This window comes from Apium graveolens, chromosome 4 (genome assembly GCF_009905375.1).
Source record: "Apium graveolens cultivar Ventura chromosome 4, ASM990537v1, whole genome shotgun sequence".
NCBI lineage: Eukaryota > Viridiplantae > Streptophyta > Magnoliopsida > Apiales > Apiaceae > Apium > Apium graveolens.
Genome location: NC_133650.1, coordinates 74,397,886 through 74,414,481, shown reverse-complemented (window position 1 = coordinate 74,414,481; position 16,596 = coordinate 74,397,886). Strand labels below are relative to the sequence as shown.

Below are 16,596 nucleotides of genomic sequence, written 5' to 3'. Positions count from 1 at the left end.
AAGGAAGGAATTAAGAAATGAAAAGTGTATATGTTATTAAAAAACATAGGTATATATGTTTATTCAGAAGTTAATTCAAATTTCTTGGCAAAAAAAGAAGAAGTTAATTCAATTTAAGTTATACCACAATTATCTACTCAAATAAGGCAACATGATTCCTTATGCATAATTGAAAGAAACAAATTATTTTTTCTTAAGTTCATTTTATAGAGATGCTACAATAAAATTGTGATAAGGAACCAAGCTTTAATCCCCTGCCTGAAAGCAAATGAAAAGTACTGGGCAACACCTGCCATGACTGTACAATACCTACATGCATATTTCTAAAAAGCTTTGGATCAGAGCTCTATTATCCCTCTACTCTTGTATAATTTTCGCTATCTTTCTTTTTCCATATGAAATGGTAAGACAATGAGTAGTTCCTTGTGTAGTTCCATGAATTTTCCAAAAGCAACGCATGTTATAATTTACCGAAGCAATACCACTTTTGTAACGACTGAGATTTTCACGATATATTTATATGAATATAATATAGTTTTGAGAAATAATTGTGGACTATGTGGATTTATGAGGGTATAAAATATTAAGTTATATAATTTTGTGGTTTATGTGAATTTTCTGTGAAACAGTAATAAGGAACGGGCAAAGTCACGTTCCAGTTTGATGAGTCTACTAAGGGCTTAAGCTATGATTATCGGGCCGTCAGGTAGAACGGGACCCGTTATTTGAAAGAAGTCAACCAAACTGCAAATGCTGAAAGACATGTTCTAAGGTCTCAAGCTATTTTAAATGCTGAAAAGAGGTATAAGGGGAAGGAAAAAGTTGGTAAAACATCAAATCTTGCACTGGAAGACTCAACCTCCGATTGTGACATCTGAACCCCTGACAAAGCTCATATCGAAGACATTCTAGTAAAAGCTGATGAAGTTACAAGATTAACCTATGTCATTGCTTAAGTTAAGGAAACAGAAATCCAACCAGTCACGACCTCTGATACTACTTATATTGATGATAGTACTGCTCAAGGCATAAAAGCTGATTATACTATTCCTGAACGGCACTCAAACTCTGATGAAGATGGCTTAAAAGATGATAATCCATAATTGACCTTTGAAGAGAAGAAAAAGTTACTGTGGGGAAGTAAGACACCAGCACCAAAGAGAGATTCTTCTGAGACCATTAACAAATTCTATAGAGGTAATTCACAAGCTAGAATGGCTGGAAGAAGAGGTGGCTTGGGTCTTCCAAATATGTTAGGAACTGTCTATGTCAGGAATCGAGATATATCAAGGAATCGGGATTTATCAAGGGATCATGATCTGACAGAGGAATCGGGATATGATCAACTGTTAGAATATGATTATCCATTGAAAGCTTCATTATCATCCGTTGACAACCTATTTAGTCATCCGTTGATATCTACATATGTATATCCGTTGAAGCTAAAGTATATATCCGTTGATCAGGTTATCCATTGAGAATGACCTGGATGACAAGTCAGAATTGTGAGATAAATCAGAAGGTGCTGATTTATAGGATCGTAGTTGATATGCATAGAAAGTTATAAAATTATACTATAACATATCTTGTGATTGATGGTAACTGATTGTAGCTGTGTCTTATATAAACACATAATAAGTTATCACAATGTGGTAAGTGCTTAACTCGAGTATTCACACAACCTAGAAGCTCTTAAGAATATTATTCTTGAGAAAGTTTTGTAACAGTTTATTAAAGATCAATATAAATTGTTATTTGATTTATCTGTTTTTACTTTACTTTCATAATACATCGATTTGTTTAGTAATTATATCCAACCCCCCTTAAATAATTACTTTACTAGGCAATAAGTGGTATCAGAGCGGTCAAATTAACTGTTAATTTGTAAATATCAAGATGTTTGGAAGTAAGTATGAAAGCTTGAAAATTACCATCTTAAAGAAAGGTGATTACTCTACATGGAGAGTAAAGATGTTGATGTTTCTAGAATCCATTGATGATAAATATGTTGATACCATCAAAACAAGACCTCCATATCCTATGAAAACTGTGGTTATGACCGCAGATGCTTCTGAACACTATGTCAGGAAAGAAAGATCAAAGTGGTCATATCAGGAAAAGGCTTCAATGCTGAAGGATGCAAAAGTCAGGAATATTCCGCACAATAGTTTGGACAATGTTATGTCAAACAGAGTGTTTGCATGCAAGACAACAAATGAGATATGAGATGCCTTGGAGACACATTGTCAATGTACAATGGCAATTAAAAAGAATAGAAGAGTTGTTCTTGTGCAAGAATATGAGCAATCTGATGCCAAGACTGATGAGTCAATTATAGATATCTATGATAGATTTCTGACACTGTTGAATGATCTATCATTGGTTGGAAAAGAATATGAAAGAGAAGACTTAAACACCAAGTTTTTGAGAGCTCTTCCAGAATATTGGGATACTCAAGTCTAAAAAATCAGGCATTAATATGATCTTGATTCACTTACTCTGGATGAAGTGTATAGGATGCTGAAAACTCATGACTTGGAGATTTAGCAAAGAAAGAATAGAAAAGTTCAGAGGATGAAGGTTGTGGCTCTTAATGCTGAGACTCATAAAGACAAGGAAAAGATACGTGAGAGGTTAAGAAGAAGGAACATGGTTGAAGAGTCAGATACTGATAATTCATCAGATCCTGACATAGATAATGATGAGGATTCTGAGATTGATATGGATGATCTGCAAGTTGTTGAAATGGCAGCAATGCTGGTTAAAGGCTTTAGAAGGATGAGGTTTGCAAAACCACAAAGAAGAGGTGGTTCCAACAGAATATTCTCTAGTGATGGCAAAGGCAAGTTTAGAAAAAATGATGAACAGTACACAAAAGGAAGGAAGTTTGACAAGACCAAGGTGACTTGTTACAAATGCAATAAAATGGGACATCTGGCTTCTGAGTGGCCCAAGTCAAATGGAAAGGCTTTGGTCACAACAAACTCCAACAAAGACTGGATGGACTCATCAGGAACTGACAATGATGATGAATGCTATGCACTCATGGCACCTCATGGAGAGGATGCTTCAGGAACTGATAAGGTACCTTCTGTTATATTCCCTGTTGAAACAGATAACATATCTGAACTGAAAACTTTCTTATACTCTTTTCATGTTACGTTTAAAAATAAGACTATTATATGTGACACTTTAACTGCTGATAATAAGAAGCTTAGAGAAAGAAATGACTTTTTAGAAGCTGAGTTAATATATATGCATGAGAATGAATAAGCATGTAAGAAGGCCCAACATAATGAAACTCAGATAAACATCAAGTATGCCAGACTAGAGAAAGTTCTTGAGAATGAAAGAGAGGTGTTTAAAACATGGATGACTTCAGGAAAGAAAGTTTATAGTTTCATTAGTGATGAAAATTGGAAAGAATGTCCAGGTTATAATAAATTTACTGATTGGAATATCAATAAGGCTATTAATAACACTACTCATGTTAAGTTTGTTAGAACTGATGAAAATAAAGTGGAGTCTGTCTATGAAGTTGGTTCTACCTCTGAGAATTCTGATGAGAAGAAAGCTAAACCTAGAGTCTCTGATAAAAGAAAAAAAGAGCTGTTAAGTGGCATTTATGTCCCCTTAGAATGCTCTATAAAGGCTTGGATTGATGTTTTGTACTCAAGTTATTTGTGCTTTTGATATGTTTTTGTAGTGTTTTGCATTTCAGGCACATATACGGGATCAAGGTGATTTATATTGCTTTGATGCTAAAATGGTGTTAGGAAGGTGTCATGAAGATTGCTCGTGGAAATCCATCAAGAACCAGCAAATAAAGAAAGCAATTTCAATTTTTCCAGAAGGACGGAGAGCCCGCGCTGTGCTAGCGCGCGACCGCGCCAGAGAAGCAGAATGTCAGCGCGTCCGCGCTGGTGAAGCGCGCAGCCGCGCCAGGTCGGGATTCCAGATTCCTGTTTCAATTAGAAGACTATTTTTCTGGGCTTTTGGATTAATTGGGCTGCTATATAATGACAACCTAAAGACCTTTTTTAATAATGGGGCTTAAGGAGAAGACAACGAGAAGATCTATAGCACAATTCAACGAAGGCGAAGAAGATCTAGTTTGTTCTTGTGATTCTTTGTTCTAAGTTGTAATCTTGGATGCTCATTTCTTGTTTTTTTGAACCTATACTCTCGATTTCATACTTTGTTTATTATTCGTTTTATAAAGACCTAGTTTATAATACCATGCTTTTATTGGAACCCACGGTGATAATGAGTTCAGTTATGGGCTAATCGTTATCGTGGGGTTCTAGCGAATTTACTTATGGATTTCAGTAGTTAATATGGTTTGATACCTTAGTGTGTGGTGATTGTATGATGTCCTAGTGTTGGTTGTGCTTATTCGTCTTATGAGCGTCACAAACTTATAAGATAGCGTGTTAATCTCTAATGAAGCGACATTGAATTTAGAGGTTTAGAACTTGCCATGCTAGCATAGGTTTTTTGTATTTGATATGCATGATTCGTAGGTAATTTTAACCATCTTACTTTCCCTATGTAATCACGATAGATAATTTGCACATTAAACCGTTATGTTGTCAAATTATATAGACATATAGGGTCTCAATATAATTTGTGTCTATTCAGCTTCTATCTCATTTTGTGGATGACTGGTAGTAGGGTATTTGTACAATGAAAGTTGGCGTTTACTAGTTTCGTGTTATCTGATTAGTGTCATCACCATTGCATACTAAGGTTAAGAACAAAAAGGCTATTGAATGAAGTAGTAATGAAGTTAGAATCCCATGTCCGTGTTATATAAGAAAATCAACCTTTTACTCTCTTAGTTAATTGCATGTTAGTTAATAATCTTAGTTATAAATAAAACCAATTTGTTATTCATCTTAGCATTGAATAATAACCATACCATTGTTGCATAAGTGCATTGATTGAAATTAACCTAAACCAGTCTCTGTGGGAACGAACTAGAATTAATTCTACATTACTTGTGATCGCGTATACTTGCGTGAATATTAGCGCGTGTTTCGTCCTAACAAGTTTTTGGCGCCGCTGTCGGGGACTCGGTGTTAATTTTTAGTTTATGTATTTGTCATTAGTGGTCGTTAAAGTTTATTGACTTGGACATTGTTACTTACTTGTTTCCTTGTCGTGTTTCAGGTGCTCTAGTGAGCGTGTATACATACGCGTTCTCGGTCTCACAAGAGAACACTGGATAAAGCGGAGGAAGTAGTTGAAGAAGTTCTTGTTGAAGAGAAGGTTGAAAAAGTATTTGTTGAGGAGAAAGCTGAAGAAGAAACTTTAGTCATAATTGGAGATCAAGTAGCGAATCCTAAGGCTTTAATGGACTATTCTAAGCCAAAAATCAATGATAATCAGTCTAGCATTATCAGGCCAGCCATCACGGCTAACACCTTTGAAATCAAGTTGAGCACGATTTAGATGATACAAAACTCAGTTCAGTTTGGGGTTTCTCCTATAGAAGATCCCAACATGTACATCAGGGATTTCATCGAGATCTGCGAAACTTTCAAGTTCAATGGAGTTACTGAAGATACTATTAAGCTGAGGCTTTTCCCATTCTCTCTAAGGGATAAGGCTAAGTGTTGGTTACATTCTCTACCACCAGGCTCTATTACTACTTGAGAGGATCTTGCTCAAAAGTTTCTCACTAAATTCTTCCCTATGGCGAAGACAACTGCAATCAGAAATGCTCTTACTCAATTTGTGCAGCAAACGGGAGAATCTTTGTGTGAGGTTTGGGATCGCTACAAAGAGATGCTTATAAAGTGTCCTTATCATTGGATGCCTGACTGGATTATCATTAACTACTTTTACAATGGGTTGGGTGCTACTTCTAGACCCATGATGCAGCATCAAGAGGAGCCTTATGGGCCAAAAGCTATGATGAAGCTTATGAATTGATTGAACTGATGGCTGCTAATGAATACCAGAACCCAACTCAGAGAATGCCTCAAGGCAAAGTAGCAGGAATTCTGGAAGTGGACACATCTACTGCTATAGCTGCTCAGCTTCAGGCTTTGATGATGAAGGTGGATTCTTTGGCTAATTTTGGAGTTAATCAGATCACTAGTGTTTGTGAGATTTGTGCTGGTGTGCATGAGACGGAGCAGTGTGCTATTTCTAGTGAATCAACTCAGTTCGTCGGCAATTTTCATAGATCGCAGCAACCAGCTCCAGCCACTTATCATCCTAAAAACTGCAATCATCCTAACTTCAGCTGGAGCAATACTCAAAATGCGGTGCAACAACCTTATCAGCCATATGCAGCAAAGCAATACAACCCTCCTGGTTTTCAACAACCGCAATATGAACCAAGACAACAACTCCAACTTCAGCAGCTACCACAATCTAATGAAAAATCTGAATTGGAGGAGTTGAGGCTCATGTGCAAGAGCCGAGCGGTTTCTATCAAGACCTTGGAGAATCAAATTGGGCAGATTGTTAATGCCTTGCTGAATCGACAACCTGGTACAGTCCCTAGTGACACTGAAGTACCAGGAAAAAGGGAAGCTAAAGAGCAGGTTAAGGCAATCACATTGAGGTCTGGGAAGGTCACAAATCCTGAAAAATCTCCAGTTCCAGAGGTTGAAGTTGTGGCTGAAGAAGAAGTGCAGAAGGAAGTAGAAGTGGAACCAAAGAAGACAGCTGTTGTCAACACTCCTCCTAAGGGTAATACAGGGGAAATACATGTCTATACTGCACCTCCTTTTCCTAAGAGGCTGCAGAAGCAAAAGCTGGATAAGTAATTTACTAAGTTCTTAGAATTTTTCAAGAAACTTCATATCACTATACCTTTCGCTGAAGCTCTTGAACAAATGCCTAGCTATGCGAAGTTTATGAAAGGTATTCTCTCTCGGAAAGTGAAGCTTGATGACTTAGAGACTGTAGCTCTCACGGAGGAATGTAGTGCTGTGTTACAACAGAAGTTGCCTTCGAAGTTTAAAGATCTTGGAAGCTTCACTATTCCTTGCACTATTGGAAACTTGTCATTCGATAAGTGTTTATGTGATTTGGGAGCTAGCATCAATCTGATGCCTTTGTCTGTCTTCAAGAAGTTGGACCTACCTGATCCAAAGCCTACTTATATGTTCTTACAGTTGGCCGATCGTTCTATTACATATCTACGAGGCATTGTGGGGGATGTCTTGGTCAAGGTGGACAAACTCATCTTTTCTGCTGATTTTGTAATTCTTGATTTCGAGGAGGATAAGAAGATTCCCATAATTTTGGGAAGACCATTCTTGGCTACTGGCCAAACCTTGATAGATGTGCAGAAGGGTGAACTCACTATGCGAGTACTGGATCAGGATGTGATGTTCAATGTTTTCAATGCTATGAAATTCCCTACTGGTAATCAGGAGTGCTTAAAAGTGGAATTGGTCGATTCTGTGGTTACTTCAGAACTTGATCAAATGCTAAGGTCTGATGCCTTAGAAAAAGCCTTGTTGGGGAATTCAGATAGTGAAGATGACGAAGGTGATGAGCAACTGTAATATTTGAATGCTTCTCCTTGGAAGCGAAGGATGGATATGCCTTTTGAATCTCTTGGATTGGAGGAGTTAAACAAATCTCCAAAGTGCCTCAAGCCATCTATTGAGGAAGCTCCTACACTTGAGTTTAGACCATTACCTGAACACTTAAGGTATGCTTTTTTAGGTGATGCATCTACTTTGCCTGTTATTATTGCATCTGACCTTTCAGGTAGTGATGATGAAAAGATTTTTAGAATTCTGAGAGAGTTCAAATCGACAATTAGATGGACTATAGTAGATATCAAGGGAATAAACCCTTCTTATTATATGTATAAAATTCTGCTAGAGGAAGGTAGCAAGCCTACAGTTGAGCAACAAAGGAGGCTGAATCCGATCATGAAAGAAGTTGTAAAGAAGGAAATTCTCAAGTGGCTAGATACAGGGATGATCTATCCCATTTCTAACAGTTCTTGGGCGAGTCTAGTTTAGTATGTACCGAAGAAAAGAGGCATCACCGTCGTTGCTAATGAGAAGAATGAGCTCATTCCTACTCGAACAGTCATGGGGGTGGCGAGTTTGCATGGATTACAGGAAGCCGAACAAAGCCACAAGGAAGGATCACTTCCCTCTTCCTTTTATTAATCAGATGCTTGATAGATTGGCTGGGCATGGGTACTATTATCTTCTGAATGGCTATTAGGGTTATAATAAGATTTGCATTGCTCCGGAAGATCAGGAAAATACTGTTTTCACATGTCCGTTTGGGACTTTCGCCTTCAGAAGGGTTTCTTTTGGTTTGTGTGGAGCACCTACCATATTTCAGAGATGCATGATGGCTATCTTCTATGACATGATTGATCAAAATGTGGAGGTGTTTATGGATGATTTCTCTTTATTCAGTGATTCTTTTGACGAGTGCTTGCAATATCTTGGTGCCGTTCTTAAAAGGTGTGTTGAAACTAATCTGGTTCTCAACTGGGAGAAATATCACTTCATGGTGCAACAAGGCATCATTCTTGGACACAAGGTTTCTAGTAAAGGTCTTGTGGTAGACAAAGCTAAGGTGGGGGTCATTGAAAACCTTCCTTCACCAATTTATGTTAAAGGAGTCCGCAGCTTTCTTGGGCATGCGGGTTTCTATAGGCGTTTCATCAAGGACATCTCTAAAATCTCTAAACCCTTGTGCAATCTTCTAGAGAAAGATGTCCCGTTCAAGTTTGATGACGAGTGTCTAGCCACTTTTGAGAGCTTAAAGAAGAGCTTGATCACGACACCTGTCATAACTGCACCTAATTGGGATGAACCTTTTGAAATGATGTGTGATGCAAGTGACTATGCAGTTGGAGCAGTTCTTGGGCATATGAAGAACAAAATATTTCACGTGGTCTACTATGCTAGTAAGACCCTCAATGGTGCTCAACTGAACTATAATACTACTGAGAAAGAGCCATTGTCTATGGTTTTGAGAAGTTTTGATCTTATTTGCATGGGATGAAGGTGAGAGTTTTCACTGATCACGCTGCAATTCGCTATCTTGTCTCGAAGAAGGACTCGAAGCCTAGACTGATTCGATGGGTTCTTTTACTTCAGGAATTTGAGTTATAGATCAAGGACAGAAAGGTTACTGAGAATCAAGTCGCTGATCATCTCTCTCATTTAGAAGATCCAAGTGCAACTTCACAGGATAAGACATTGATTAATGAGTCTTTTCCCGATGAGCGGCTGTTTGGGGTGCAAGAGGAAGAATCGTGGTTCGCAGACATTGTGAACTACGTTGTGAGCAACATTATACCCCTAGACTTGTCTTCTGCTCAAAGGGAGAAGTTTCTTCATGAGGTGAAGTGGTACATGTGGGATGAGCCAATTTTGTTTAGGCAAGGAGCTGACCAAATCATCAGGAGATGTATTCCGTACAACGAAACGGGGGGGGGGGGATCTTGTGATATTGTCATTCGACTGTTTATCAAGGCCACTATGGTGGAGAAAAGACAGCAGCTCGTATCCTTCAAGAAGGATTCTTCTGGCCTACATTATTTAAGGATGCGCATCAGTTTATTTTGAAGTGTGATCGATGCCAGCGTGTTGGTAATATGTCCAAGAGGGATGAGATGCCTCTTGTTGGATTTTAAACGCAGCGGGGGCATGGAAAAACACTTTTACACATACAAAATCCAAATAAAAGCATACAGATCATGAATAAAAATTCGAGGGATCGAATCTAACCTTTTAAAATAATTCGGAGACAACGATCAGAGATCCTTAGCAGTTGCTCCTCAAGTATGAAGCACTCCACCGGTATCCACCAAGAAAACGATGTTAAGGAGGAGGAAGGAGGTGGAGAGAATTGGGTTTTTCAAACTTTTTGGGTTTTCGGGTTCGATGTGGGTTAGAATAAAATAGGGTCTATAATAGTGTATTTATAGGCAAAATTTTCAGCTGAAATTTTCCCATAAATATTATTATTATTATCCCATTTATTATTCTCATTAATAATTAAAACACCTTTTAATCATTAATCCTTTTTCTAAACACTTTAGAAATAATTCTCTCTCTTGATTTAATTTCCAAAAATAAAATCCTTTAATTAATAATATTAAGAACTTTTCTTAATTAATTTATAATCAATTAAATCTCATTTAATCAATTATTAAATTTGCCAATTAATTATTTATTTTATAAATAAATAATCATTAGCCATTATTAATTAATTCCTCCACCATTAAATCATTCTCTTTTTATGGTGTGACCCTGTAGGTTCAATATTAAGCCGGTAGTAGAAATAAATAATAATAAAACTAATTTATCATTATTTATATAAGTTCTCTAATTTAATAAATATGATTAATTAATTAATCACATTTATTCTACATCATGAGGGATACTTCTCAGCATATCGCGACTATCCGGATAATATGAATTCACTGCTTAGAATACCAAGAACCTATTCAGTGAATAGTTACCGTACAATAAACTCCTTCTACCCTACAATGTTCTGATTAAATACAAGGCATGGATCTCGTGTCAAGCCTATCTAATTCAATCACTTGCTTACCATTTACTATGCGTAGTTCTATGCAAATTAGAAACTCCTTTCTAATTTCATTCACTCTGGCCAGAGATTCCTGAACTAGCATAAGTGGATCAGCCTTGAACATTGGCTTCCTTCACTGGAAGGGGTAGATCCTTTATTGATCATACACTATCTTCGTGTACAAATTCCTATACCCAGAAGAGCCCTAATAATTGTCCCTGAAGACTAAGAATTAAACCAAAGCATAGTCCAGTGTACACAAGATGACTATGATGACCTCAAGTCTAAGGATACTTGTACAACTATCACTATGTGAACAACTGCTGACACGTGAGTGAACTCCATCAGTTGTTCAGCTGTGCGAGTCATGTTCAGTGAACTTATTCTATAATAAGCACCTACATACTAGCTATAGTGTCACCACACAAATGTCTATGAGAACAGACATCCTTCATAATGAAGCAAGCATAGTATGTACCGATCTTTGCGGATTATTAATTACCAGTTAGTAATCCTATGACCAGGAACTATTTAAGTTTAGAGTTATCATCTTTTTAGGTCTCACTATTATGATCTCATCATAATCCATAAAAAGCTTTACTCTAAACTATGGTATATCTTATTTAAACACTTAAATAGATAAAGCCCGTAATAAAAACAAAACAAGTCTTTTATTAATATCAATGAAATCAAAACATATTACATAAAGAGTTATTCCTAAATCCTAATTCATGATTGGACTTAGGACATATTCCTTTCAATCTCCTACTTGTACTAAAGCCAATCACTCTGGTATCTAATACCCATCTAGTCTTTATGACGATCAAAGTGACTTTCAGAAAGTAGCTTTATGAGTGGGTCTGCTATGTTGTTATGTGTGTCAACTCTAATTCAATACAATACAAGAAATGTTACCGCGCTCCCACTAACCCTTTTGTAGACGCATGGTTCATCTTCGTTTTTGATAAAATCAAACTCTTTGATTGTCTCATCAAAACGAATGTTCCATCTTTCGAGAAGCTTGCTTTAAACCATATAGGTATGGTTCGCAGTATCTTACACACTTGGTTTCCATTTCTCTTGGAAAGAAAACCATCTGGCTATTTGCCAGATCTCATAGTCGTAGTAAGCAGCAATCGCAAGCAAAATCCGAACTGATTATAACAGGGCTATAGGTAAAAGGTTTCATCAAAGTCAATCCATTGCCTTTGTTTGAATCCTTTTCCTAAAAGCCTGGCCTTATAGGTCTTCACCTGGCCATCTGCTATAATCTATCTTTTGTATACCGTATACATAAATTCCATTCTGGATTTCATGGCACTATGCCATTTCTCTGAGTCAACACTTCTCATAGCCTCATTATAGGTCACAGGGTCGTCATTATCAATGATAGACAACTCATTGTCATTCTCAATGACAAGGCCATATTATCTCTCAGGTTGGCGAGACACTCTCCCTGATCTATGAATGGGCTGTTCCACAAAAGGTTGTTCAATCAGAACAGGTGTTTTCACTTGATTCATAGTAGTTTGTGCTTCTTGAACTTCATCAAGTTCAAATTTTGCTCCCACTGTTTCCTTCAAGGATAAACTCTTTTCCAAGAAGGTAGCATGTCTGGATACAAACACCCGATGATCGGTGTAAAAATAATACCCTAAAGTCTCTTTAGGATATCCCACAAAACTACATTTTACGGATCAATATTCCAGCTTATCTGGGTCAACTTACTTGACATAAGCTGGACATCCCCAAATCTTAACGTGTTTAAGACTCGGTTTCCTTTCTTTCCATATCTCATACGGAGTTTGAGGAACAGATTTGGAAAGCACCTTATTCAGTAAATATGCTGAGGTTTCCAATGCATAACCCCATAGGAATACTGGAAGATTCGTATAGCTCATCATGGACCGAACTATGTCTAACAAAGTTCGATTTCTCCTTTCAGATACCAATCTGGAGGAGTCCATTGGGAGACTATACCATTTACTTTGAGATAATCTAGAAACACTCCATTAAAGTATTCACCACCTCGATCTAATCGAAGAATTATAATACTATGTTTGGTTTGTTCTCCACTTCATACTTATATTCTTTGAACTTTTCAAAGGCCTCAGACTTGTGTTTCATCAAACACATATCCGAATCCAGATCTATCATCTATGAAAGTAATGAAGTATGAAAATCCACCCATGGCTTGCGTAGACATTGGTCCACATACATCTGTGTGTACCATTCCTAGCAAATCTGCAGCCCTCTCTCCATGTCCACTAAATGGAGACTGCAGTGCCACTATGAAGTGAGATTTTCATCATCCCTTTTCTTTTATTAGTTTGTTCAATCTGAAGTAAATTATGTCACATTTATACAGACCATTATTTAAAGTACCACGTCCATAAAGAATATTATCTCTAAGAATAGAACATTCATTATTCTCAATAATAAATGAAAATCCAGCCAAGTCTAATATGGGAATAATATTCCTCACAATCGAGGGAACAAAATAACAATTATTTCAAACAATAGTCTTGCCCGTAGGCATATGTAAATGAAATGATTCTACATCTTCAGCAGCAACTCTTGCTCCATTTCCCATCAGTAGAATCACCTCGTCTTCTTCAAGAGTCCTACTTCTCCTTGGTCCCTGCAACAATTGCAGATATGAGAACCACAGACGGTATCTAATACCCAAGTATAAATTTGATTTAATGACATATTCACTTCTATCATGAACATACCTGAATCAGAAGCGGTAGTCTCACTACCCTTCTTCTTCTTCAATTCTGCAAGGTAAACCTTGCAGTTCCTCTTCCAGTGCCCCACCTTGTTACAGTGAAAGCAAACAACTTTGCTCTTGGGGTCTTCAGCTTTTGGTGGAACCGGCATTTTCTCACCTACTTTCTTCTTCTTGGAAGGGTTCCTCTTCCTTTTCTTAGGATTGGAACCTTCACCAATTAGAAGAACAGAACTCTTCTTAGGGGGAAAATTCAATTCCGCAGTCTTCAACATGTTGTGGAGTTCAGGCAGGCTGACATCCAACTTATTCATGTGAAAGTTCACAACAAACTGCGAGAACGAACTCGAAAGTGATTGCAAGACCAAGTCTTGGCTCAGCTCCCCATCCATGGCAAAACCAAGTTGTCCAAGACGTTCAATCAAATTGATCATCTTAAGTACATGGTTATTCACAGATGATCCCTCAGACATTCTACAACCGAACAGCTCCTTCGATATCTCATATCGAGCTGTCCTCCCTGCCACATCATACAACTCTTGTAGATGCACGAGGATAGTGTGAGCATCCATATGCTCATGTTGCTTCTGTAGCTCAATGTTCATGGAAGCTAGCATGATGCATTGAGCAACATTTGCATCATCTATCCACCTACGATACACAACATGTTCATCATTATGTGCATCACTAGCAGGTTCAGTAGGCTTAGGTGAGTCAATCACGTATTCCAGCTTCTCAATCCTGAGAACAATTCTCAAGTTTCGAAGCCAGTCAGCATAATTAGGACCAGTCAATTTGTGAGCATCTAGTATGCTCCTGAGTGATAGTGCAGAAGACATAATGTATATTGTAAATCTGTAAATGATAAACACATAACAACACTTAGCAAATATTCAATTTCATTTTAAAACACTATATGAATCGGGTCTTTATTCATAAGTGGATCCCACTAGTTTATCTAATTTATTCAACCCTCTACGTGAAAAATTAAGCATTAATAATGCTAGTGGGAATAGGGATCCTACATTCCATCACACAACCTCGGTTGTGGCACGAAACGCCATGTAATGTTCAATAGGCAGACAACTCTTGTCAATTACATCTCATGTTATTCCCTAATCAAACTTTAGCCTCTTGAATAATTGAGTCTCGGCTGTAGCACGACAAACTCAATATTCTAAGTCAAGTCTAACCCAACATTCCGTACAGTTGAATCAGTCCCCAAAGGCCCACGGCTGTAGCACGTACCGACCTTTAGATTCTTATTCAATGTACACATCTCTATGTAATAGACAAGTATTTCTTATTTCGAAATCAAAGCCCTCGGCTGTAGCACGAACCGACAATGATTCAAAAATAAGAACTACTTTTCTATCATGTTGGAAGGCTATGACCGACACAAGCCCGTTGTATCATTGGCCAATTACTACTTGATATTATTTAATTTTAGAGGGATTATATTACGTTACAATCATAATCATATTATAAAGAAATTCTTCCTTTTAAATTAAATATTTCAAATCAATAATCAATAATCAGATGATTCCCAGATCGGGTGGAGCATTGTAAAGAGGCGTCACTTAATAACCCTTTCTTACAGATAGAAATCTGTTGTTGACAGAATCATCCTTTCTCTCATATCGAAAATTCATATTCAATTACGTGTTTCACAAACACAAGAATCTCATGATTGTATTCATAATATTGTTATTAAGGTTATGAAACAATTTCACTATACTAGGTTGTCTAACAAACGCCTTATGTTCATTTAAGTTCACCTAAATCTATCATCGCATGATAAACTAAGCATATATCACATATATCAACATGAATAATCATCAAGATAGGCATGTTACATCATCTAGCATATTGTTCTAAGCAATATACATCTCTATGTATCACATGAAGCATTTAAAATCAATTCAAACAATCAAAAACAGCTTTAAAACACTTCATGGAATATAAAAAGTTCAAAACTTTTATATAAACTAAAATTGATCACTCCATTAGATCCGTCTCGGAAAAATGAATCCAACGGTATATTGCACGCCCAAAACGGAGTTACGAAACTCCCAGAAAATCAATTTTAAAATCAACAGACGGGCTATAACGCATTACAGGAACGCGTTACAAGCCCTGTAACGCATTCCGGTGATGCGTTACACCCCTTTTAAGCCATTAAAGGGTGTAACGCATTCCGTGAATAAAATATTAAAATAGGGTCTATAATAGTGTATTTATAGGCAAAATTTTCAGCTGAAATTTTCCCATAAATATTATTATTATTATCCCATTTATTATTCTCATTAATAATTAAAACACCTTTTAATCATTAATCCTTTTTCTAAACACTTTAGAAATAATTCTCTCTCTTGATTTAATTTCCAAAAAATAAATCCTTTAATTAATAATATTAAGAACTTTTCTTAATTAATTTATAATCAATTAAATCTCATTTAATCAATTATTAAATTTGCCAATTAATTATTTATTTTATAAATAAATAATTATTAGCCATTATTAATTAATTCCTCCACCATTAAATCATTCTCTTTTTATGGTGTGACCCTGTAGGTTCAATATTAAGCCGGTAGTAGAAATAAATAATAATAAAACTATTTTATCATTATTTATATAAATTCTCTAATTTATTAAATATGATTAATTAATTAATCACATTTATTCTACATCGTGAGGGATACTTCTCAGCATATCGCGATTATCCGGATAATATGAATTCACTGCTTAGAATACCAAGAACCTATTCAGTGAATAGTTACCGTACAATAAACTCCTTCTACCCTACAATGTTCCGATTAAATACAAGGCATGGATCTCGTGTCAAGCCTATCTAATTCAATCACTTGCTTACCATTTACTATGCGTAGTTCTATGCAAATTAGAAACTCCTTTCTAATTTCATTCACTCTGGCCAGAGATTCCTGAACTAGCATAAGTGGATCAGCCTTGAACATTCGCTTCCTTCACTGGAAGGGGTAGATCCTTTATTGATCATACACTATCTTCGTGTACAAATTCCTATACCCAGAAGAACCCTAATAATTGTCCCTGAAGACTAAGAACTAAACTAAAGCATAGTTCTGTGTACACAAGATGACTATGATGACCTCAAGTCTAAGGATACTTGTACAACTATCACTATGTGAACAACTGCTGACACGTGAGTGAACTCCATCAGTTGTTCAGCTGTGCGAGTCATGTTCAGTGAACTTATTCTATAATAAGCACCTACATACTAGCTATAGTGTCACCACACAAATGTCTATGAGAATAGACATCCTTCATAATGAAGCAAGCATAGTATA

General features: G+C 36.7%; 1 non-coding gene across 1 annotated transcript; it reads right to left on the bottom strand.

Annotated features, from left to right (window-relative positions):
- Positions 1-5,714: 5,714 nt before the first annotated feature.
- LOC141722028 (small nucleolar RNA R71) lies at positions 5,715-5,819 on the bottom strand. Its single transcript, XR_012575064.1, has one exon. It is a non-coding gene; the product is annotated as a small nucleolar RNA R71 (small nucleolar RNA).
- Positions 5,820-16,596: the final 10,777 nt, after the last annotated feature.